General features: G+C 43.3%; 1 long non-coding RNA gene across 1 annotated transcript; it reads right to left on the reverse strand.

Annotated features, from left to right (window-relative positions):
- Positions 1–15,088: 15,088 nt before the first annotated feature.
- LOC145723847 (uncharacterized) lies at positions 15,089–26,491 on the reverse strand. Its single transcript, XR_014149176.1, has 3 exons — positions 25,763–26,491; positions 24,321–24,517; positions 15,089–18,260 (listed from the first exon to the last, which is right to left on the reverse strand). It is a non-coding gene; the product is annotated as an uncharacterized LOC145723847 (long non-coding RNA).
- Between the last annotated feature and the right edge of the window lie 299 nt (positions 26,492–26,790).

The following is a 26,790-nucleotide window of genomic DNA, read 5'->3' on the forward strand; positions in this document are numbered from 1 at the left end:
ATAGAAGTGGGTTAACCATGGCTGGGAGTAGAAGCAGAATGCATTGGCAAGGCTGTGGCTCTAAGTGATGTCATACACAAATCAGGGACCCAAACATTTTTAACAGAGCAAATTTGGAAGTGTATATATGAAAAACTCTAGAAGTATGTTAGCACGTTTATCATTTCAATGACATCCCTCACGTGAATGCAGGATGAATTACGGAATAGTATTTAATGATAGAATGGACTTAGGAGTTAAATGTAATAAACATTTTACCATCAGTACATTCACTGTTTTTAAGAATGCCTCTGGGGCACCTGGGTGGCTCAGTTGGTTAAGCGTCTGCCTTCAGCTCAGGTCATGATCCCAGGGTCCTGGGATCAAGTTTTGCATCATGCCCCTTGCTCAGCAGGGAGTCTACTTATCCCTCTCCCCCTGCCCCTTCGCCTGCTCGTGCTCTCTCTCTCTCACTCTCTCTCTCAAATAACTAAATAAAATCTTTATTAAAAAAATAATGCCTTTACTAAATGAGAACTGCTAATCTGAATTTTGTCCTATTTATAAGAAAGTAAATGGAGGCACAAAATACTGACCACTGTACTTGATCTGTCAGCAACATTCAAAATGACTGCCCTCTCCCTCCTTCTTGAACTATTCTTTTATCATGACCAGAGCCCCATGGAAACCATGCAATCCCAATCCTTGTACATACCTAACCATAAGCACTACATCTGTCTGGGGAAACCTGTTGTTGAACTTTACCTGCTATGGAGAAACCAGAAGATAGCCATGTCTTCCTTGAGTTTCATGACTCAACACTGTTTGGATTTCCTTCCTACCTCCTTGGCTATTCATTATCTCTACTTTAGGCTCACCCTCCTCTCTTTGGCCATTTAATGTTGGAGCTCCAAAACATTTGGTCTTTTTTCTTCTCCCTCTATACTCTCTTTACTACAACTGTGAAACTGAGTATTCCATGGTAATTCACAGCAATGGAGCACTGTAGTCACCCATTCCTACTGATTCCAGCCCCATTCTGAGACAAGACTGGCTTTCTATCCATACATTATCAAGGTCCCATGGTGAACCATGTCATCCCAACCCTTGCACCTGCCTGACCACAAGCACTTTTTCTGAGGGGAAGGCCCACTGTTGACCAACACCTGTTGGAGAGACACTGGGGTATAGGGAGCCATGTTTTCCATATATTCATAGAACTTGTGCTTCTGACTGATGATTCTTCCTTGGAACATCCATTCCCACACACAGATGATCCCCCAGCCTGAGTATCATCTTCATTAGCTTATTTCCTTTCCCTGACAGGCTGCTATGGTGCTTCAGGGAAGTTGAGACACGAAATTTCTCTTCTTTGAGACTTATTTCTATTTAATGCCTTTTTATTAGTATAAATCATGTTTTCCTTTTTGTTTGTGTCTAGTAATTTTAGATTGTGTTCTGAGCATTGTGTATGTTATGTTATAAAGACACTGGATTTTGTTATGTTCTTCCAAAGAGTTTTTTGTTCTTGTTTTATTATTTTTGTTTTGTTTTAGTAGGCATTCAACTTGGCTGTATTCAAACTCAAAGTTGTATGCTCCCTGCAGTGGGTAGCAGTTGAAATCTCATATAAGTTCTTTTCACCTTAGTGGGATACTTGGATTCTTCTCCATGCATTCATGGTTGACAAGTCAGCAAGAGAATGGGGATGAGTTTATACATAGAATTTGGGGCTCCCCATTTTTTGTTCTCACCTTTTTAGGATTCCCCCACCCCTTGCAGTGGCTATGTGGGTTTTATCAAGTTTTAGTCTACCCATCTGGTACTGAGTGGGGTCTTTCCTCAGGTTAAAAGTTGTAAAAAATAAAAAATAAAAAACTCACCCAGTCTTGGTCCTTTCTTCAAAGGATAGAAGTTCCTGCCTGCTTTTGGTCACTTTCCAGTGTCTTCAGGATATGCATTGCCCAGAGTTGCTGCATTCATGTTACACTCCCTTAGAACCAGCTCCAAGACAACTCCAGGGTTCAAACCTCAAATTCACTAGTTGTGTTAGTTGTGTGACTCTAGGATACTTTCCTGAAGTACAAAATGAATATAATAATCTTTAACGTATAAAATCATTATGAATAATAAGTAAGAGAGTGAATGTACTAGTCATACAATAAATATATTGTATTCTTTTATATTTTTTTGTATTCTTACCATCTTAGCTACCAAATGAGCTCATAATTGTCAAATATAGACTTTGAGTCTATCTGAATCACACAAGGAGTTTTTTTTGTTTGTGCTTTTGTTTTTTAATGGAGCTTCGCAAGATTAACAGAGGAGGTTGTGAAGTTGTTTGGGATGGGATTTGTATTTTTAAAGACATGGTATATGTTTGCTGATGGCTGCTTTATTGTTCCCTTTTTCCTGAGATCTTTCTCTTTTCCTGCTTTACATGTTTTTCCTTTGTCCTTCCCTTCCTCAGCTTCCAATGAAGAGAACAGGAAGACTGAAGAGTTTCCTGGACCAGTCTTGAGAGTGTACAAAGAATGACAGTGTATGCATGGTGTATGTATGGACTATTTCTTAGACAGTTAAGCTATTTTGCCAAAAAAAGATGATGATATACTTTTCTTTTCTCTGCTGAAAATATTCAAGCATTTCCTGAACAACAGTTATATTCTATAAGTGAGTAATTTGCTATAGAAGTTCCAGTGTCTGTTTAAGGAAGGAAAATAAAAACAGTCATGAAACTATTCATGGTAACACCAATAAATGCAGTAGCATATACCTTATTTTTTAAAGTTTCCACAGGGCTGAAATACAAAACTATAATAATATGTAGAAAAATAACTTGAAGTTTAGAGTACATAAAAGTTTATTAACAAAGACCAAACTAATGTATAATTGGGCATGAGAACCAAATTATAAATAGATTCTTAATTTCTTAATATCATTTGCTTACCAAAAACTGCTTATATCATGTACATAACCCCCTAATGAAGACACAGCCATGAGTTAAGCGGAGTATAATGGATTAACTTGGGGTTGCTTGGTAGCCATTGGACATGAGGGATATATACAAAACAGTGTCTATTCCATGAGTGGGTATTTCCTAGAAATGGTCTCCCTCTTGTGCCTGTTCTCTTGAAAGTCCCATTAGTATCTATGTACCTTGGCTGCCAATAAGTGGATTAGTGGTGCCTTTCAAGGTAGATTAGTGTTCCCTCTGCATTTAATTAGAGTTCATTCCATCATACCTAAGAGCAAAATTATGCAGAGAGAAATTCCTTATGTGCAGACATTGACTCCAAATATGTCTCCCATTTGGGTCCTTAAAGTGATCCAGTTGGCTGCACAGTTCAGAATTTCTGGAATAACATACAAATTCAGTGCTTTTTCTCCTGAGAACAGAAGTGTCAGCTCCATGAGTGGGAAGGAAGTGGGGAGGGTTCTGTCCCTGACATGATTTGGATCTCACACTTTCTAATAAGATCCCACTTGCAAATCATTTTGTTAAATTGTAAAAACATTAATGTCCTCCTCAAGTTGATAAACTTGCCAAAGGAGAAGTCAAATCAGGGTGTTTCTCTAGCTCATAGATGGACTCAAGTCACTAAACACATTCTCACTAGACAGTACCATCTAAGGATTTGTTAGTGCCATAAACATCAAAATAAATTGTTTCATAGATGGACTGACAATGCTCTGGTCTGCAGCTGGGTTGCCATTTTATGTAGCTTCTCTCACAATAGCAAATATTTCAGCCCTGAACCATTTTATGCCCCCAAATACATTAACTACCTGACTCTTTTCATACAGACTATAACAAATGACCACAAAATGTCTACCATAGTGATTTGCAACTATGGCTACCCATTAGAAACACTTAGGAAACATTTAAATTGCATGCCTGAGCCTTACTCTTAGAAATTCTATACTCTGGAGTGGGGCCCAGGCATATCATTTTTTTAAAGGACCCTAGGTAATTCTGCAGTCAAGATGGAGAGTCAAGGTGGAGAACCGCTCTCTGTTCTCTCCAATTCCCTCTGTCTGGGGCTTGCAAAACTGAGCCTTTGCGAATTCCAAGAAGATAAAATATTTCTTTCTTGCCTTTTTGGGTTAATCCCTCTAAAGAATATTTTTATTTAGACTAAAGAGAATATCCTTCTCTGGCATCTGTCTTTGCCTTTATCCCTTGTCTTTCAAAATGGTGACCGACAATGTGTGAGAAAAGGAAGAAGGGGGCAGAGCACTTGGGAAGGGAGTCCAGGCTTGCCTCATTTCTGCTGCTCTTTGAGATGTACATATGCCATATACGTTAAGGTAATGACAGCGGACAGGGAAAGCAATAACACAGAATGTTACTGTCCTAATGGGCATGAAAGGAGATCACAAATGATTTGCGGGCTGGTCAGGAGCTAGTTGGGAGGGGAAATTCCAACCATAAGAATGATCAAGTGGAATATCTACGGCTGTGGCCATAGGTGACCACACCCACTGTGTGAAACAGGTGACCAAAGAATCCTCCCAAGAGCCGGCTCTAACTTGTTGCTTCTTTGATTGTAACAGTCAACAAAGGCATTTTCTTTCTACCCCCGTCCCCACTTCCAGCTTCAACCCAGCTTTAAAGGCTTTAAGATACTGTTTTGTAGAGTCCGTGTTTGTCTTTATCATTTGTTTATATCTCACACATGCACAAAATCTTTACCCTAAAGACTGGATTGGGTCTTATGGATGTTTCCTTGGTGATGTCCAAAACAATGTGATGACAATGCCTTACCTGTGAGGAAGCACAGAAATTAAACAAATGAGACTCAACTCAAACTATTGACACCCAGTACCAAATTTATTTCTGATTTAAAGTTTACTGGAAATAGCCAGACACAGCCAAGCTTTGTTCATTCAGGAAGATCTACGATTGTCAACACAACTCCCCAGTTGTCTGTTCTCTTCTGCACTAGGACTGCTTTGGCTAAGATTTCACATGTGAGGTTTAAGCACTGCATCTAGTATATTGCTTGAACAGAGGAGTCCTTTCAGTTATGAAATACCTCCTTTTTATACCTGTCTTTTCATACCTTACTTCTGATGGCACCTAACATAACACAAAATAATGCAAATGAGATTCAATGTGAATCACTGATCAGACCTAGCATCAAGTTTACTTCTGATTCAGTTTACAAGCAATAGCAAGACATAGCAATTGGCAAATAAATTACATAGCTTATGAAACATTTTCCAATGAGCCATGTTCCATAAATACATAAATTTCAGGTTTATTTACAATAAGCAGCTGACACAGACTAGGTTTATCTTGCTATAATAGCTCATAGACAAAGATTCTCCCTTATCTTTCTGCTGGTAAATATAATTTACTAAATGGTATTACCAAATGGTAAATCACCATTTGTGTTTTCCGGGAAATCTGGTTACTAGTGAGCTGGCAAGGGAACTTGTCTGGTTTATCTTCTTCTTTCCCAGATACCCCAAATAAAAGGTTGCAGGCCTGCGGCTAACCTTTTTTTTTTTTTTAAGCACTTATAAATTAAAAAAAAACAAAAACAAAAAACTTTCATACCCATTGCCATCTTGAATCCCCATGAAACCTTTGGAGCAAGCAGAGCAAGATTCTTCCTCCTTGTAGAGTGGGGGAAAATCAAATTCAGAAAAATTGAGAAAGTCATCCAGAACCTTAAAGCAAGGTGAGAATGAAGCAACTTGAGAAATTCAGTCCTTGACCCATAATATTCTGTCTTATACTTTCCCTTCTGGATCATGATTTTTCATCAAGAACAACACATGAGTCACCCCTGAAACTCACATATATACATAAAGGCAGAAAAAAATTTAGAAGCACTGTTTTAAACAATGACCATTTGATAATGTCTTATGTGCTCTGTAACTACCAAGAGCAATAAATCCTAGAGCTCTGAGCTGTGTGGGTGATGGAAGCGTCAATAGATATCTTTCTAGTCATTGCTTCCAGGGAGGAGGGAGCAACTCTCAAGGTGGTCATCATAATAATGATTTGTTCTCTTATGCACACAGGTGTTCCATCCATTAGCATATGTAGCATGTTTTTGCAATGCTCATCTATGAATCTCTAGTGCCTGTAGGTGCATAGTAGGTGCACAGTAAATGTTTTTGTTGGACTAAATAATCTGCATTTGGAAACTCACAATAACCTTTCAAAGCAGGAAGATAAAAATAATTATCTTTACTTTGCAAATGTGGGAAAGAGTGCTTAAGGAAATTTAATGGCATTTTTAAGTTTACAGCTGGAAAGTATCCAAATCAGCGCTTATCCTCAGATCTCAATGAACTCAAAGAAGACTCCCCTCCCCTCCTCCTGGGTTATGTGAATACTACTGCAGTGCCTTCTTTTCTCTTTTCACAACCAAGGTCAGCATTGTTTCTCAATAATCTCTTCATTGATTATGTAACCTTTGCCCCTATTATCTCCAGTTCAATTCTTGTTACTCAAAATGCAGACATCGAAAACCTCCTAGACTCTTGTAATCAGCGAGTTTGCAAGGTAAGGAATGAATGAAAATTGGACAGTTAGTGCAAAGGTCCTTGGCACTAAATACCCATGTGCCATGAACAGGTCCCTTAACTTAATAAGCCTCTGTTTCATTAACTGTAAAAGAAAGGAGCTAGCAGAGTCTGTCCCTGTGTCTACTGAGTTCTAAAAGTCTCTGATAACTCCCCTTTTGCTATTTTATTCCTGCAGTATGCACTTATTTAGGTGGGTCTTAAGGAACAGAAATTATGTTTTATTTCCTATTCTAATAGTGACGCAGTTTAACTTCACTACCTGTAAGATGCCCGAGGTGAGATGCATGGCCACCATTTTCAACCATCTGCTGGATGAATCCAGAGAAGAACAGTGAACCTTATCTTGACTAACTCAGTGCTGAATCACTTTTGTGTCTTTTAGATATGTCTCCTTCAATCCAGAAATTGTGGGGGACCAGAAGACACACTCAATACAACTTTCACTTCAGGATAAGCCAGAATAACCCAGGGCTCCCACTGACAAGCAAAAACCTATTTAAAGTCTACGTAAGAGATAAAATAAATATCAAGGCATCATGAAAGAAAGAGGAAAAAGGAGAGGAATGAGAAACAGGAAAGAGAAAAGGGAAAGCAAGAAAAAAGGAAACAAGACAAGAAAGAGAAACTGAGTTCATTAGGCGCTAACCCATGCCGGGCATGCTGTCCACATGGCTGCGTTAGATTTTCCCCACGACCCCGTGAAACAGACCCCATTCACACTGGGCCATTGAGGAAGACGAGGCTCAGGACTGTCACAGGCTTCCATCACTCCAGGGACAGTCAGATAACAGACACCAATCCAGTGGGCAGGGGACAGCGAGGCGACAGTAAGAGTCTGCTGCATGGAAGGGATAAGTCCACAGTCTCACCTGGCACAGAAAATATGTTGGCTGGCCAAGTTCCACCTCGGGCTGCCAGTCTTGACCTCTGGGACATAGGGGGCCCACACTTCCAGCGTGTGCTTTGGTCACATCATGCCCCATTTTTCATCAGCAGAGGCCAAGATCCATTTCATCAAGGTTTATTTTCTGTCTGTCCCTGTTCTTAGAAGCTCCGTCGAGTTAGCAGCCTTCCATTGGGAATCTACCCAGACAGTCAGTGAGAGGGAAGGTGTATTTTTGAGGACCTTTAATCACAGGCTCAAACAAGGCTAGGATAAGAAAGCCAGAAGCCTTTTAGGGGTTCTCCCCCTGCCCACTTAGCTCGATCCTTGGGTGGGCAGGGGGTGGCTCTCCCAGGAACCCCATTGCTTACAGTGATGGCTATTTCTCATAGCTCCCATGACATCACATTTTGGGAAGAACGGGAAGACGATACACCCCATTCAGCCCTGACTCCTGCCAGGTACCCTCATTGGCCAAGAGCTCTGGAGCCTGGTGACATGCCCTCGACTATTTTAATTTTTCAAAAATGCATGCAACTCAGCAATGTTTTTACAGGAATGTTTTGCTTAGCTAAAAGGCAAACAGAGCCACTTGCAGAGAATTCAAGTGACAAAAACCAACAAGCAAAAACCTGCATAAAAAATCTTACGCTCAAGAAATTGTGATTGTTATCTTAAAATTCTATTCAAACAAGAATCTGTGAGTTTCTCTTGCTTCCAACCCCCCTCCCCCCACCAAGTTTAGCCATAGTAGTGACTATCTACCTGGAGGTATCTTTTATGTATCATTAATTTATGATATATACACATGTGTATTTATTTTTATCTGTTTACTTATAATCATCAGCAAGTCGGGGTAGAAAAGAGAGACCTTTGGGTGTCCTTTGGGGTAATTTCAGTGTTCTTTGTCCCGACTGCATAGCAGATGCTCAGAGCATTAGTGCAAACACTGATCTCTCTTTGATTGTCCCTGTCTTTTGTCCTAGTTCTTGGTAGAGTGTGATGTCTCATTATTCTTGTGTGGTAGATTGGATTATTGTTAGACTCTTTCATTCCCTCCCTCGCTATGAAATTATTCATCCACAAGCTTTGTCATGGGACTTTGGAGACCCTCCCCTACTCTAGACAGAATGTTTCCTCATCTACTTGGTGTGTGACTTGGCCCAATGATTACTTTGGTCAATGTAACCTTAGCCGATGTAACACATGCAGAGGCTTTACATGTGCTGGCATGGTTTGGCCTGTGACCACCATGAGCAGAGTGTGCCCAGGGAGCCACTGTCCCTTCAGCCTGAGCCCCAGAAGGCAGACACATGAGCAGACCTGACCAAAGCCATAGCTTGAAGCAGAGCTTCCATCTGAACTGAAATAGTAAGTCCGGAGGTTACCGAACTCCACCAGAATATAAAAATTCACAGCCATAGGTTCCCTCTTTTGCACTATGATCATTGAGCAGGCCGTGGAAGGCACTGCTCCTATGAGAAAATGGAACTTTTATAATACAGGTCTTCCCCTCCCTCGCCCTGATCACAGGCACAAACAAGAACTGGTTAGTGAGCAGGCAGTTTGCTAGAGTTTGAGTTTACGCTGAGATACACTGACATGCCAGCTATATCTGATACAGTCTCCTGACCATTCCCTCCTACTTAAAATAAGCAAAAATTATTTGCCATTAAGCTATTAATTAAGGCACAAGTACCATGATTCAATACTTTCCATGTACCAATCCTTACAATAGGTTCTTTGCATGCCTTAGTTCATTCAAAAGTCACAGTGATTCTATAAACTAGGGACATTTAAGATGCCCAGTTTGCAGATGAGGACATGAGGCCCAGAGAAGTTAAAATTTGTCTGAAGCTTCACAGCTAGTTTCTAAGCTAGAAATTCAATCTAGGTCTTTCTAAGTCCAAAGCAATCCTGGTCTCCAGCCTCTGCCTGTCCTTTTGCCATCCTGTTCTTACCTTGCCAATTTTAGGTAATTTCTCTGGCACCAAGACCAGTGCTTGGGCTCTATCACGTTCCCAAGTTTATCTCCCCTGGGACCTGGCTAGCTCTTCTGTAGGCAAGTAGCAATGATGGGATCACGACTGCTGTTGGCTGATGCTAGCTTTCAAAGGAAATGAACACGGAACCATGACATCTCACCATGATATATCCCACATGTCAGCACCATGTTGGCACAGAAGATAATCTGGGTGTAGAAGAAGCTACAAATCCACTTACAAGGATGTTGCTGTTAGAGGTGTCTTGACCTTGACCAACTCTTGGTCCCCCGGGCAAGAAACATGCCCAGCAGGGAACTAAGGTATGATAATAAGTGTGAGCTTTTCTCCAAGTTTTTCCTACACAAACACTTGCCCTTTGGAAACGGGCTGTTGGGAGTGATGTGAAGAACATGGACTCTGGAGTCCAGTAGGACTGATCCTAAACCAGCCATTTACTTGTGTGACCATGCTCAAGCTATTGACTTCACCTTACCACAAGCTTCAGCTTCTAACTTACACATCAGGGATAATGCCTTAAGTTAGGTTTCCCAGAAACAGATCCCAAGATGAGGATTTGTACTATTCAGGAAGCACTCCTGGGGAAGCTGGAAACTGATGAGTGGAAGAAGCAGGAGAGACAAAATGGAGGAAGCCAAGCAGGAGTGTAATCTCAGGCAAAAGTCCTGCAAAGGGCAGGGGTTCCTGGGTGGCTCAGTCAGTTAAGCGACAGACTCTTGGTTTTGGCTCAGGTCATGATCTTGGGGTTGTGGGATCGAGCCCCACATTGGGCTCCACACCCAGCACAGAGTCTACTTCTCTCTCTCTCTCTCCCCAACACCCCCCCACTTCCCCTGCCCCCACTCTCTCTCTCTCTTTGAAATAAATAAATAAATCTTTAAAAAAAAAAAGTCCTGCACAGGGTATCCTCAACCTAATCCTGAAAAGCACTCTGGGTGGCAAATTATGCCCCACCTGTTGGCCTTCCCCAGAGGTGAGTTGCTGCACCTGTTAGTCACGGGTTAAGGGCTGTGGGAAGGGAGTGGACATAAATGCTGAGGCATTTCCATGTCTGCAAACAAGCTCCATGAGCTCAGGAGAAACCCTACGAACAGTAGCACAGGTGTTTACTGTCAGAAGTGAGAGCACACCCAAGATGGAGGAAAAGGGACCCAAGGTGATCTTGGTGGAGCACCAACATTTTTCAACACAAATAATACTTATCTTGCTGGACTGTTACTTATCTATATCCAGATATCTCTACAGAGAGTTAGATCTAAACATCCTGACACGTAGAAGGCACCAGGTACATAGGATGTGTTAGTGTCATCATCATTATCATTATTAGTGTTCTGCTATTGCCCATAAAATCTTGCCAGGTCCACAGCAGGAGTTCTGTTCGCTCTGCCCGGCAATACCCATGTGCTCCATCCACCAGTAGGGTTGGTGCCTACATGCTGATTTCACATCATTGGCTTTCTCCGGTTGGCACCATGTTTGTCACCCAATCTCATGACTGCTGTCCTCTTGGGATCTCCTCCACTAGGGTCAGAAAGGCCCCATTTCTGGTCAGGCAGGATCTTTTTGAGGGGGGCAGGTGGCTGAGGGCTCCCGTCTGAGTGCTATTCTGTCTCTCAGCAGTGCCACTGGGCCTCCAGCAGTACTAGCCAGCCCCAAATCCTCCTCTCTCATTAAATAAACCCCTGGCCTTTTTCAGTTTTGCCTATTCATCTTCCCCTGCTAAGGGCTAGGGATTGCTCAGAATCAACCAAAGTCCACAAAAGGGCTTCTTTTCCCTTTATGTCTAAGATCATACCCTAAGAGACCTGGTGCAGCCCTCTCTCCCAAGGGGGCCTAGAACACCCACAGGAACAATATGGCGTGGGCTTTATTTAATTAATCTTTTTAACAATCAGCCTTTTCCCTGTGTCAGCCGGGCAAGCTCATCTATGAAGAAGCCTCCCCTCTGTGACTAATCCTCTATGTTAAAAGATTGTGCTTTGCTATGAAGCCTTTACCTACATCAGCTTCCAAGAGCTGGATCTTCTCACAACTACCAGACAGCCCCCTTGGCCACACAACTCTGGGACCTCATTTTCTAGGCTGCCATCATGCCTGAAATTAATCTAAGATGGGCTCCTTTTACAAGAGCTGCAGCAAATATCCAAATGAATTTGCTTTCACCCAAGATTTCCCAGGAGTCATGCTGAACGAGATAATCAGTGATGATTATAGGGCTTGGCCTGCCTCGCTGAGCCAAAGTGTTAAAAGGAGGGAGAATTTCTGCTCCGGTGCTCACCCAAGTCAGGCAGATCCATTACTATTCTTGGTGGCTCGAAACCATATGTGCTGCAGTAGTCATGTGGGGTAGGTCCAGAGGATGTACCTACCTAAGAAAAGAAAATTAATTTTTGCTTCCCCTCCCACCCCAGAATAACAGAAACAAAAATGTACAGAGCATCTGGAGCAAAGATAAGTAGGCTGTTCAAACCAATGATGCTGAAGAGATTTAATTTAGAGAGCTAAACTTTCCTTGTCTCAGCTAGAGACTAGTCAATGTCTTTGATAGTAACCGAATCAAAAGGAGTATTAAATTACTTGTTGCTACCCTCTTAACCCTGAGAGGACTGTTTTCTGCTTGGATGATTATTCTGAAAGACCACAACACCCAGCGAAGGGAAGTCGGGGCAAATGGTTCCAGGGGGCCAAAGAAAACCTCCCAACTCCCACTCCTTCCCTGTCATCCCCCCTTCTTGCCTCAGCTAGTCTTGTACTCACTGTCTGGAGGTGGGGATGTGGGTCCTGAGCTCTGCACATTTTCACAAAGGCTGTGTCCCAAAGTGAGGACATGATTGTGTATTAGTTACCTGTTGCTGTGTAACAAATTGCCCCAAAATGTAGCCGCTGGAAACAACAAACACACGTAGTCTCAAAGTTCCTGTGAGTTGGGGGTCCAGGAGCAGGTTGGCTATGTGGTTCTGACCTGGGCTCTCTCACAGGCTGCACTAAGGATGTCAGCTGGGGCCACAGTCATCTCAAGAATTGGGCAGGGGAGGATAAGTTCTGAGCTCACTCATGCACATAGCTGTTGGTAAGAGGCCTCAGAAGATCAGCTTTCGGGCTCACTGATGTGAGTCTTTCCACAGGGCTGCCTCACCACCTGAGGTCTGGATTCTTCTAGAGTAAGGGACCCAAGAAAGTGCAGGAGAGCACCCATGATGGAGGCCACAGCCTTTTTATAACCTATTCTCAGGAGTGAAGTCACCTCACTTTATTCTGTTGTTGGTAAGCCCAGCTCCTGCTCAAGTGAAGAGGATCACACAGGGCATGAAGACCAGGAATGGGGGTCTTTAGAGACCATCTTAGAGATGGCCATGACAGATAAGAGACCTGTTCTGTAGAGAGATCATCTGAGCATGAAAGCGGAGGGGCATTGTCCCATCAGACACTGAGCTCATACATGTCTGAGGAAAACTCCAATGGGGGTTGCTTTTTCGGATGCAGAGTGCTATCTCTGACTCCAGGGAAAGAAGAAGGGGTATCTGCATGCACCCAGAATTGGTTTGGGTGCTCAGGGTCAGAATCAGAGCTGGAGTCAGGGCTTGCCTTTCTAACAACTTCACTGAAGGTAATGGGCTAAGGATATATGTGTTGGCCTAGGTACTGCCTGGTCCCATCACCTAGCAGCATGGTCAGCAACACACACAAGACTGCAGGTGGGAATCGTAACACATCAGAAGGCAGATGAGAAGAGACACAGGACCTGGATTAGGAAGACCTGGTTGGTGATCTCTTCTTTCCTTTTGTGTAAGATGGTTACAGTCATGGCCCAACGAACCATACCTCCCAGTATCCATGCCCCTGGGTATTGTTCCTCTCCCCCACTGACTCTGGGCTTGCCCATGCGACTCATTTGGGCCAAGTCAACAAGATGTAAGCCCTTGGTAAGTGTTATATGCATTCTGGGGCTTCTGGGGCTTCTGGGGCTTCTATCCTGGGGACCATGATGCTAGGAAGACTCCACTGTGAAGAAACAGGAATGAAGTTCCAGCCATCCCAGCTGAGCCCAGCCCCAGCCAACTTACCCTCCCAGCTGGACAGAGTCTCATGAGCTGTCTAAGGCAAAATTGGCAAGGGACTGATCCAGGCAACTCACGGAATGGGGAGAAGTGATAACTTGCTGGTTTAGGCCACTTAGTGATTCGTTACATAGAAATAGTTCACTGATATATTATCACTACCACCAGAACTGTCAAACCTACCTAGATAGGCAATGGTGGAATTTGGAACAATCCTGTGGTCCCAGTGGCCCCCAAGCCAGAAAGCAGCACCTGCCAAGGGCTTCAGTGTGTGCTCTCTCAGTTATGCCACAGAAGTAGTTAATAAACCTCAATTATCTGGTGGTCCTTTTATTCCTTGGAGGGAATCTGGACTCACCCAAAACAGCTAAATTCCACCACAGACATATCTTTGACTTAAAGGAGATTATCTTAAGAAATCACAAGCCAAAGCTCCCTTACAAGCCAGGGCTTCCTGAGAGTCCAGGGGAAATTGGAAACAGGACCACACCATGTTCTGAAAAGGCTTTGTGGGGAAAGCAGGGCATCATTCCATCTCATCAAGTGATTTCTGTGGATGGTAATCAGCACAGTGGCTCTAGTGCTGTAAGATCACCTGCCCAGGTTGCTCTCAAAGGAAATTGCTTTTCATTTCACCAGCAGGTGAGCAAACTGGATCACTTGGGTGACTCTGAACGTCCCAGGAAGCAGTCAGTTCATCCTTCCGTCTGCTGAAAAGAACATGTTGGCTGAGCAACATGACTATCACAATTAATTCCTTATCCCTATTTCTCTGGTGCCACGCTTGCCCTCTGAATCAGTATGCAGAGTGAAAACCCATGGAGACGTGAGGGATAGCTTGACCACCCTGCTCCACTGCCTGGTAAAATTCCACTTGCTCGTCACGTTCCAGCCCCAGCATCGCCTGATCTGGGGAAGGCTCGCCTGTTCTCATCCCAGGGTAGAAGAAGAGAGGATGCAGGCTGCCCCCTTACCCCTGCTATGCCTCATTACTGTGTCCCACTAGGGTTGGCCGTGCCTCCATTCCCAAAACTCAGGGTCATGTTAAGAGGAAGATCTTGCTGTGGACATCTTGATGTACTTAGTATGCACCTGACACCTGCTAGCATTTGGTGAAGAGCTGCAGAATTCATTCAGCCAGAAAATCTTCACTGAATCCCCACTTTATGCCAGATACCTGTTCTGAGATCACAGCAGGGAACAAAGACACATTCCTACCTTCAGAGAGCTCATATTCCACTCAAAGGAGACAATAAACAGAAAATAATAAGTAAAATATAGAGCATATGAGAAGGTGCTGGATGCTATGCAGAAAAATAAAACCAGGGAAAGGAACAAGGAGTAGGAGTTTCATAGAAGCTGACATTTGAGCAAAGACTTGAAGGCAGAGAGGGATTTAGCCAGGCGGATCTGGGGGAAGAGTGTTCTGGGCACATGAAACAGCCAACGCAAAGGTCCTGAGGCAGGGGTATGCTTGGTTTAGTTGAGGAACGGCAAGCGGGGCAGAATGGTTGTAGCCATGTGAACAAGGGAGTGTCTTTAGAAGATGAGATTGAGATGGTACTGGGGGTGACTGAAGTTTGTGTGGGGCTTTGCAGGGCAGAGTAAGGATTTCAGCTTTTTGTCTGAAGAAAGATGGGAAACTGCTTTGGGAATTTTGAGCAGAGGAATGACACAGCCTGACTTAGGCTTTTAAAGGATGGATTTGACTCTTCAGTGAAAAAAAGACTGTAGGCAGGTACAGGCGGAAGGAATTAGGAGGCAGTAACAATACTAAGAGGCCCCATGAGAGACGCTGGGGGCTTGAAGCAGGTAATGGCAGGGGTCAGACGGTGATGTACTCTGAATAGTGTTTTCTCACAGATTCGAGGTGATACATGAAGGAAGACGTGAGGAGTCCCAAGTAACTCCAAAATTTGGGGTCTGAGTCACTGGCAGGGAGGACTTGCTGTTGGCTGAGTGGGAGGACGGGGGTGCTCAGGGGCCCTGCCCGGACACACAGAGTCTGATATTTCTGTCGGTGGAGATGTCAAGGAAGCTGTGGGGTATTCGAGTCTGGAATCCATGGATGGCATGTGGGCCAGAGACATGAATTTGAAGGAGTTCATAAACTTGCGCACCTGATTTTACTCTCCTCAATAGTAAATTGGGTGCAGGGAGAGGCTCTCAGGTGACATATTGGACTCGGTGATTTTCTACCTAGATTTCTTTTCCGATGCTTACACCAGTCATTTATCTAGAAGACAGTTCACGTCCCACGCTGTTCACCTCTTTGGTATTCTGCCTTTGTGGGCCTCTCCGCTGCTGATTCCATGTTTCAGGCTCCTGCAAGACATCACTCTTCTAAACAGAGATCCCAAGTGCAACAGGAAAGCCAGCCTACGGCCATGGGTGAGTAACCCAGCTCTTGGGGACCGCGGCTTCTGGCTAAGGAGAGGACACAGTGGGCAGAGAGAGGCACAATTATCCAATCACCAGACAGCAGTGGGCTGCAAAGGGCAGACTTCCAAAAGAAACCAGAGCTGCCCACCAGGCAGAAGCACAGATGACTTCGTTCTTTCCAACGCTGAGCTAAGGGGTCTTTGCATGTTTATCTTAGAAGCAGAGTGAATGTGTGTCCTGCTTGGCCCAGAACAGCTTGGGTTGGTGTCTTTCATTCCAGCATAATTATAACAGCATCCCCTTTAATTTCCAAAATTATCCCAGCTTGAATAATAAATCACATGGTCACCCATTTTTATAAGCTTACCTCTCGACATCTTTTACCTAAAAAGCTCCCAGCATCGTCTTTCCCTGATAACCCAGAACTTTCTGACTCTTGAGTGGTTATGAGTTAACTGAATCTCCATGGGCCAATCCTGGAAACAGCAAAAGCATCAAATTCTCTTCTCCCTGCCACCCCCACTTAGAGGGACAAGGACCAAGGATCTATGCATATGACTCTCCACTTGGGAATCACTGGGGTCGCTGTAGTGTTCAAGGTCCCTGGACTTAACCTGCTTTGAGTCCAACCCTCCTAAGAGTCCCGGAGCTGACAGTATGGTAAATGGCTCGGGTCACCTATGTAGAACCACACTCCCTGGTTTTATATCTATTCATACCACTGTTCATTAATGAGCTTTCTTTCCAGGGTGCCTGGGTGGCTCAATCAGTTGTGTCTGACTCTTGATTTCAGCGCAGGTCATGATCTCAGGGTCATGGGATCAAGTCCCGCATTGGGCTCTGTGCTCAGTGGGGAGTGTGCTTGAGATTCTTTCCTTCCCCCCACCCCATTTCTCCCACTCCTGCTCTCTCTCAAATAAGTAATAAATCTTTAAAAAAAATAACCTTTCTATTCATGCAACAAATAGTTATCAGATGCTTGCCCAAAGCATAATGAGGGATACAGAAAAGATTTATATATGAATCCCACCCTTGGATCTAGCACAGAACGTAAACATGTGCAGAAATCATGAAAACCTGATGTAGAAAACGAAATGACAAAAAAGGTCCCACCGGGCTGAAGGCAATCCGTTGATATAAAACCCTCCGGTCCTTCAACCAACATCTTGTGTGTTGATTATTCACTCTGCAAACATTTGGTGAAATGCCATTTACCAAGTGCCAGCCACCTGACATACCTCATTTCATCTCCGCAGCCCTACTTCGAGGTCAAGATCATTATTTCAGTGTCTCAGATGGGAAGCCTGAGGCTCAGAGAAGTTGGATGATTTCAGAAGGTCACACAGCTGTGGAACAAGAATTGAAACCAGGGTTTGTCTTCACGCTCTTTCCAGACTCCGTCTCCACGCAGGGCACTGCCGGATCTTTCTTCCCCAGGTCTGCTAAGTGGGATAGTCATTTCCTCGAAACACACAGGCGAGCCCCTGTAGAAGGACCCACGTCACGCTTCTCTGGCTAAAAAAAAGGCAGAGCTGGGACCAGGGTGAGGAGAATGAGTCACTGACCTCAGGCACAAGATTTAAGGGGGTGCCAAAAACCTCAGTAGTCAAGATTAAATAATATTTTAATGCAACACTTAAAAAAAATCAAATTGACAATCTACAGTGCTTGGGCCAGCTGCCTGTTTTCATAAATAAGGATTTATTACACTTTACATGTCAAGACAGGCCCCGTCCACTGGCCCCACATGCCGGCTTTCACTTGCAGAAGAGACTTGCTATGCTTTTTTAGCCTAGAGGACAGTGTGCTTGTCCATAAATAAAGGCCACGTGGGGCCGCTCCCGGACAGTCACAGAGGGTGACACCAGAAGGCAGACTGCTCTCTCATTCTCCCTCCAAGCCAGAGCAGTCCTGATGTGATTCGCAGGCACGGCCCAGAGAGAAGCAGCCAGCGCCCGCAGAGACGGGAGGCTGGACGCAGCTCGCGTCCCCATTCCCCCAAGGGATGAACTTGCCACCGGTGATGCGCCTAGAGGGACCCGGGGTCGCGGCCCCTCCCCATCAATGTGATGGGAGCTGTAGCTATTTGTAACACAAATACCCAGCAGCTGCCTGGGCCCCCACAAACACATGCCATGACTCCAGCACCAGCGCCAAAGCCATTATTAATGGGAAAAGAGAGTGCTGGGGCCCCAACAACCATTCTTAACTGCGGACATTATTCCTCAATTTTGAGCTGCATCAGGGACTCGTAAGAGGAAGACATAATGCTCGTTTGTGGAACTTTTATAGCTAATTGACATTTTTTCAGTGCTCCCCCGACAGCTGTAGTTGCTCCTGATTGGAAGGGCGGTGGAAAGCGTCAAGTTGTGTACTGTCTCCAGACAGGGCCATATTTCTGATGTACCACTGGAAAAAAAAAAAGAATAAATAAAAAGCCATCAAAATAAATATACTTGAAAGCGATAAAGAGGAGTTGAAGTGATTGGCAAAAGTAGTTCTCTTTGTGCAAAACTAATGCGTGCTATTTCCATGCTAATTGAGGATGTTGGACCACCTGAGGCTGTCAGATTTCTTCCCCTCTTGGGAATGTTTTCCTCCCTTCTAGATCTGCTCTTTGCTCTCCAGAAACAGGGGAACACAGAAACAAATGTCCCCTTTCCTGTCTATGTGCCTCTTCCTGCTTACAGGCTCCCAGACTCCGTCATTGGTGCTAGAGGTATAAGTCAGTACATTAGATCCCAGCTGCTCTAAGTCAAGTTCACGAGACAAACACAACTGGAATCAAGCTGAGACATCAACTTAATGCTAGAAATTCCACTTTCATCTCTGGACATGGACAGATTACCCAGGAAGATCAGTAACCAGGATAGCACACCATACACCCATAGAAGTGAAAAATCACTGGGCATACATGCTAGTTGGGTTTGTATGCATGTATGTATGGACCCATTTACTGTAGGCTTCATTCTAGTTTTCTTGACTCAAGAAGTCACTGATTCACGTGGAATGCATTCATCTGAGAACATTATTTTCAGGATAGAACAATATGCCAGATGGAGGCTACCCTCTACCAACCAAATTTTCTGATTGCATGGATGAATATCACATCTTGCCTATATGGAAGTCTCCTAGCCCATACATTTCCTGATTGGAAACCTATATCACGACAAGTGTAAAAATCATAAAATGCCATTGAATGTCCAATGTTCACATATCAAAACCTTACACACTTAAAGCACAGGAGAGCCTATCAGGCATTTGCTCAAAACCTCTGTTCACTTTACACACAGTTCAAATAAACTCAGAGATCAGATTTCTAAGTCAAAACTGCAATCAAGGAGGAGGAGAAGGGTTGCTAGAAGCACTGATAGTGGCAGCAGAGAAAAGTGGCAGAGAACAACACCCTGGCAGTAATGGGAGAGATTTTTCTTAGGGTGGGGGCGTGGTACAGAAGGAGAGGGAGAGAGAGAATCTTAAGCAAGCTCCACACCCAGCACAGAGCGCAATGTGGGGTTTGATCTCACAACCCTGAGATCATGACCTGAGCCAAAACCAAGAATCGGTGGCTTAACCACTGAGCCACCCAGGCGCCCCAGTAACGGAAGAGATTTTTAATTCAAACTAATTAGACATGAGAACTCAATAAGCCCTATAGGCCAAGTCTTACAGATACAAGGCCCCAGGTAGCCCTGTGGGCATCAGTGTAAGATGCCAGAAGTATGACAAGGAATGTCCCAGAGGCATTCAGGAAAAAAAGTTGAGTTCTGGAGCTTAAGAAGCAGGAAAGGATACATCTCGGAAAAAAAGTTTAACTCGAAATGTTCGTTATTGTTGTTTTATTAATTATTATAATTATTAATCGAGGGCAATTAAAAGATAAACCCTCTGAATCACACAGGATTCTTTTGGTCTCAAATAAGAGAAACCCACTCAAATGAGCTTAAGCAAATAACAGAATGCATTAACTCCCCAAGTGAAACTTTATAATTGATCTGAGTTGAGAAATAGGTGGATTCACGTGGTGAAATGCTGTCACCAAGACATCTTTTCATCCAGCTCTCTTCTGAAATTTTCTTTCAGCCAGTCAGTTTGGCACTCCAGAACAAAGAGGGCTTTTTCATCCCAATGGTTGAAGCATAAATCCTAGGAAGGGTTCTTATTGGCCTAGCTGTGGTCATGTGCCATTCCCAACCAATCACAGTGGCCAAGGCAATTCGCTGCTCTGATTGGCTAGGCCTAAGTCACATACCCCCTCGGGGGGCTGGGGATTGGGGTGGGCTCAGCTCCACTGTAGCATGGGCAGAGAGGAAGGGTTGTGGGCATAACCTGAGGCTGATATGAGAAGAGGGGTAAGGATGCTGTGCTGGTAAAAACAACTGATGTTCGTTGCACTATTAGCTACCATGGAAGCAGTTTTCTAGAATGACTCGATGTCTGAGAGTTTTAGAGTCCTGCGTTCCCTAGGCAAGAGACTCTGAGATGGGGAATTAGGTGCCGGTGGTTGTTGCAGGGGTCTCTTGGGACAGCATCCGGGAGGAAGTGAGGGAAGCTGAGTTGGGCAGAGGGAGGAGTTGGGCTGTCGTGAAGTCACAACCGTAGCCTCATCCCAGCCCACAAAGCACTCTAGAGCTCAGACAGATTTTCCAAGTTACCGGGAACTGAGTGAGGCAAGGGACCAGCCATTTGTACGTCTGGCACGAAGCAGTAATTGGACTGCCCCAAAGAAAGGGTTTTAGTCAGTCAAGTGCAATTTTGGGGGAGGGACGCAGCTGAGTGTTTTTTGTTTAGTTTTTTTTTTCCTATCACAGGAGGGATTCTATGAGTATTGGATGATGAGAATAAAGAGTCTCTCTAATTATTCTATAATTTTACAAAGGTAGGAGGAATTTATTTTATTTTTTTTTAGTGGGAGGAATTTAAACGCTGTTTCTTGGGGCTTCGTTTTAAGAAGCTTTTTTCCAAATTTGCGTTACAGTGAGCATACTAATAGCAAAGTAAAGAGGGACACAAGGCTTATATTAAATGAGTTCAAGGACAGGAAAAAGAACAGTTGTTCAAAAGTGAGCCCCAGGGGTGAGCAAAAGTATGTTTCTGAAAGTGTGTCAAGGGGAAATCAATTTCCAAGAAGAGGTAGGAAATTAAGGGGAAGTCTTTTTAAAAACATAATCACAGAACTTGTATAATTTTTTAAGGCTTCTTTCTAAAGGAGAATCACAAAGAAATCCAGAAAATTAGGTATAAAGAAGGGTGGGTGTTTTAAAACAAAGAACAATGAGATAAACATGGTGGGACAGTTTCGAAGATGGAAAGACAAGAGAAATAAAGACATAAGATCCTCTCCTTTGCCTTCCATTGTTTACCTGCTTTTTGTTTGTTTGGTTTTGGTTGTTTTTTTTTTTTAAAGATTTTATTTATTTATTCGACAGAGAGAGACACAGCGAGAGAGGGAACACAAGCAGGGGAAGCGCGCGAGAGAGAAGCAGGCTTCCTGCCGAGCAGGGAGCCCAATGCAGGGCTCGATCCCAGGACCCCGGGATCATGACCTGAGCCGAAGGCAGACACTTAACGACTGAGCCACCCAGGCGCCCCTGTTTTTGTTTTGTTTTGTTTTGTTTAAAGATTTTATTTATTTATTTGACAGAGAGAGACACAGTGAGAGCAGGATCACAAGCAGGGGGAGAGGGAGAGGGAGAAACAGGCTTCCCACGGAGCAGGGAGCCCGATGCGGGGCTCGATCCCAGGACCCTGGGATCATGACCTGAGCTGAAGGCAGACGCTTAACAACTGAGCCACCCAGGCGCCCCTTGTTTTTTTTTTTTTAACAGGAGTTATTAACCTGGAGTTTGTAACTGAGCTGAAGAGGTCCATGGATACCCTGGGATTGAATATGAAATTGTGTACATTCTTCATCCATGGATCTCAGCAGATCTGTAAAAGTGACCATAATTCCCAAAATGTTCAAGAACCAAGGTCCCAGCCCAAATAATGACTCTAGTTGAGTAAATAGTTGTAACAGAAAGATAAGAGGTTTAGGAAATACTTTTATTTCCTTTTTGAGTAGATTTCTTATTTTTTGGTTCAAAATTAGAAATACATATTCTGTGAAAAGTTTCCACCCTTCTTCTGCCCACATCTGCCTAATTTTCCTCCACATAGCAAAGAATGTGACCAGTTTTTGCGCAGCTTCCCGAATATATCCTCTATGAATCTGTGTGTGTATGTGTGTACATATATGTGTATACTACATATGTGTATATACATATATGTGTGTGCATATGTACATATAGTGTGTAATATATATTGTGTATATATTATATGGGCAAATATACATATAAATGCACAATCATATATATAGTATATGACCATGTATATGCACCTATAACATATATAATATTACCACATATATTTATGTATGTATGTTTTTACCCAAAGAATAGTGTACTAGACACTATTCTCTACTTTTTTTTCACTTAATATAACCCTATCTGGTCTTAAAGATCTTTCTATTTCTTAAGGCTCTAAATATTCCTATTCATGGACATACCATACCATAATTTAACCAGTCCCTCAATGATAACCTCTTGGTTATATAGATATATTTTACAATTATGGCAACTGCAATAAATAAGTTTGACCATGCATAAGTTTGTACCCATAAAAGTATCTGTAAGATACTTCCTATAAATTGATTAGCTAGGCAAATTGTGAAGTGCATTTGCAATTCTGTTAGATATTGCCAAATTGCTCTTTGAACATGTACTAATTTACACTCCCTACAGCTCTATATGAGGGTGCCTATGTCCCCACATTCTTGTCAATAGTGTATTATTAATATACTCTTTATCTTTTCCAGGGTAATACTTGAAAAAATATCTCAATCAAATTTTATTCACATTTCTCTTATTTTAGTAAAGTAGTACTTTTTCATGTAAGCCCTATTTGTATTTACTTTTTCTGTGAAGCACCTATTTATATACTTTTCTCATTTTTCTGAGCCACTCAGGCTCCCCAAGGAGATCTTTATATATTAAGGTAATCATTCATTAGACAGGTGCATCACAATGGGGTTTAGGGGCTCCTGGGTGGCTCAGTTAGTTGAGTGTCTGCCTTCGGTTCAAGTCATGGTCCCAAGGTCCTGGGATTGAGCCCCGCATCAGGCTCCCTGCTGAGCGGGGAGTCTGCTTCTCCCTCTCCCTCTGCTCCTTCCCCTGGCTCATGCTCTCTCTCTCTCTCTCTAATAAAACAAATAAAATCTTTTTAAAAAAAAAAAAAAGAATGGGGTTTAAGTAACTGTCACAATTATGATCAAAAAAAAAAAGAAGAGGAAGAAACATAATGTAAAATGTCCCAAGAGGAGTAGAGACATACAACAACAACAAAATGCAGAAAGAATTAGAAGGAATCAGGATAACTAGACTAAAAGGTAGGAAAGACAAAGGATTCCTGAGAGTTAAAAACGAACTTGGAAGAGAGATACGGAGATACGCTCTCAAATAAGACCTAAGAGATGTGTATTACTTAAGATAGGCTAAAGACCTGCAACAAATACACCCCCAAATGCAGCAAATAAAGTAGAGTAGCAATTTACTTATTCACCGGGGCAAGTGGCTGTCCTCACTATGGTGATTCAAGGACAAATATCTACCGCCTAGGGTCTTTGTTGAAAGAAAAGCAAGTATGAGTAGGTACAGCCACTTCTTAAAAGCATTGACCTTGAAATGGTTCACAACACCTCCACTTACATTCCATTGGCTAGAAGTACTCACAAGTCCACACTGAGCTGGGTTATAAAGAGGCTGGCTGGGTATCCACCTCCCAGCTCCAGCTGTGTTGCTAAGGAGGTGGGGAACAAATTTTCATGGCCAGCTAGCCATCTCCACTACAACTAGTAAGACAGACACAGGGATAGATAGATCTGGTACGCAAGACCCTAAGAAATGGGGACAAAAGGTGTTCAGTCAGCAGAAGCCCTTGCCTGGCTTAGCATCCCAAGATGTAAGTTGTCAGATGCTCATGCCTGACCTGCTGCCGAGAGCGAGGACAGAGCTGTCTGCTGTGTTCCCTGTGATCTCCTCTGTGTCTAGAACAGTGCCTGGAACATTGCAGGGGCTCAATAAAGATCTTTTGAATAAAGATCTTTTACACCAAACAGAAACAGAAGCTGAGGCCAGAGGGTGGAGACGTACACTACCTAAGAGCTGTCTTTTAGGGGCACCTGGGTGGCTCAGTCGTTAAGCGTCTGCCTTCGGCTCAGGTCATGGTCCCAGGATCCTGGGATGGAGCCCCGCATCGGGCTCCCTGCTCAGCGGGGAGCCTGCTTCTCCCTCTACCACTCCCCCTGCTTGTGTTCCCTCTCTCACTGTGTCTCTCTCTGTCAAATAAATAAAATCTTTAAAAAAAAAAAAGAGTTGTCTTTGCAGGGAGGATCAGAAGATAGCTCACGGAGGCTCAAACCTCAAGCCTCACCTTGTTTTCTGAGTCCTTTCTTCACCTTGACCTTGGATTTTTTTTTTTTTTAAAGCAGGAATCCCACAGCCCTGGCATCTTCTTGCTGGACTTGGAGGACTTCTTAGCATCTGAGCCTGGCTCCGTACTTCCAAAGAAATTCAGAGTGGTTTGTTATCAACCTCTCAAACTCCTACTAAGGTCTTCTCTCTAAAAGTCTTGAGTTGTAGTATGAGAAAAAAAAATCATCGTGAGTATTTTGTTATTACTTCCCATGCCTTCATCCACTCCTCCCATTCCTAACCTGCAAAGAATGCAAGACACACAGAGCATGTGATTAGGGAGTTGTCATTTCTGTTTTTTCTAACGGTGCGCACGGCCCTGGGCATGATGGTGTGCTCCAAAGCTATGGCCTCTGACGGAGGGTGCCGCTGTCTTGTGCAGAGATCTGCCTCTGAATTTTTAATTTTTTAATTTAAAATGGTATGTTTTACATGGAGGAGATCATTACAGCTGTATGAAGGAAAACAAAACAAGCCAAGGCATAGCTTCTTGTGGGCAGAATTGATGTATGCGGTAATTATGTCAGCGTTTCTGCAGGGGGAGGACCAAATGGAGACATGATCTTGGCTTCTGCTCAGTGCTCTCCTGACATAGGACAGCTGAAGCTCAGGGACCACTAAGTATTGATGCTGACCGGATGGGCCTGCTGGGTCAGGCCAGCAGAAAGTGGGAAGAGGGCAGTGGACATTTCAAAGCACATACTGTGTCCAGAGTGTTGGATTTCTGCATGGATCATCACACTTAACCACTGAAACAAACCCAGGAGCCCCTCTCCCCATGTCATAGCCCAGGAATTGAATCTACCTGGTATGAACAGCTCTACAAATATGAATGCAAAACAGATCCACAGTTGCTTCTCAAAATGCCTTCCAACCAGCTGAATTCAGAATGTTTCAGATTTGGAAAAGGTACCATGATGCCGTGAGCCTAGATTATGTGACACCCCATCAGGGTCTCAGGGGAAACCCCATCATCATTAACCACAATATTTCTGCAGCAAAACATAGGAATATTCTCACTGGGAGGGATCAGTAAAGATTATAAATAACCTCATGTCACTTCTGGTCAAGATTTGCCACCTAATGAGACTCTACCAATTTGGGGAGGAAAAAAAAACTTTCTGATGTCAGAGCATTCTTGGGTTTGGAATCATAAATTTAAAATCATAGACCTTATTCATTTTCTTTCCTTTTTTAAATTTATTTTTATTTGAGGCGGGGAGAGAGAGAGAGAACGACAGGGGGTAGGGGAGAGGGAGAAGCAGACTCCCCGCTGAGCAGGGAGCCCAACTCAGGACTCAATCCCAGGACCCTGGGATCATGACCCAAGCCGAAGGCAGACACTTAACCGACTGAGCCACCCAGGCACCCATTCGTTTTTTTTCCTATGTCATTTCCTACCTTCCTTCCTTTCTTCATTCCTCCTTCCCTCTTTCCTTCTGTCCATCCTTTAGTCCATTCACTAGTCTCACTAGTGTGTGTCCTGTGAGATAAAATAGTCTCATTTCTACCAACAATCACCTCCTCTTCCATCCCAAACCAACAGCAACAAACAAAAAGATTCCACAATTCCATGATCAAATGATTTGAGGAAATTTTTTAAAAGATTTTACTTTTAAGTAATCTCTAAGTCCAACATGGGGCTCGAACTCACAACCCAGAGATCAAGAGTTGCATGCTCCACCAACTGAGCCAGCCAGGTGCCCCATGATTTCAGGAAATTTTGGACAAAAATACCTCTTTACTGCATCAATTTTAGGAAATCTCAATATTGTAAAATGCCTTGAAATTTCCGCAAAAAGAGATACAGTGTGTATTTGAACCATAAACAAACATGGTGGGCTTTTAGAGACGGTGCTCCTCTCTTAAATGATCTGCGGTGTGAGTCCTCTGTGCACCTGGGTCCTTCATTGTCTCTTCTCCATCTCCAGAACAGCATGTCCCGTGTATTAGCTTGGGAAAAATTAGCTGAGGCTGCTAACGATCCCAGTTGTAGTGCTGAAAACAAATCCTGAAGTTTGTCCAGAAATATCCCAGACTGTAGGGATCTTTTAGTGCTAATACTATAAGTTTCTTAATATATAATAAAATAGAGGTTTTTTTTATTAAGGGAAAAACTTGTCTACTTATTTTTTATATTTTATGCATCACGAATAACTCAAAAGATTTTTTTAAAAGGGTATGTCACATTTCTGTAAGCAATTTATCACCAGATTTAGGGAAGACAAGATATTCTAATATGGATTCTACTAGAAAGTGCACATTCATTCAATGCTTTGGTAGTAATACATTTAAATTAATAATACTGGGGTTTATTATCAATTGTGGGGGCCCCCATTTTTGGAATCATATGCAAGGAACACAGACACATGCACACTCACATGCAGTTTAGGGGAACTCTTCATGACATAGCTCAAGTAAATTATCAA

The sequence above is a fragment of the Leptonychotes weddellii genome, chromosome 10 (genome assembly GCF_054177405.1).
Source record: "Leptonychotes weddellii isolate Sample4059 chromosome 10, ASM5417740v2, whole genome shotgun sequence".
Taxonomy (NCBI): Eukaryota; Metazoa; Chordata; class Mammalia; order Carnivora; family Phocidae; genus Leptonychotes; species Leptonychotes weddellii.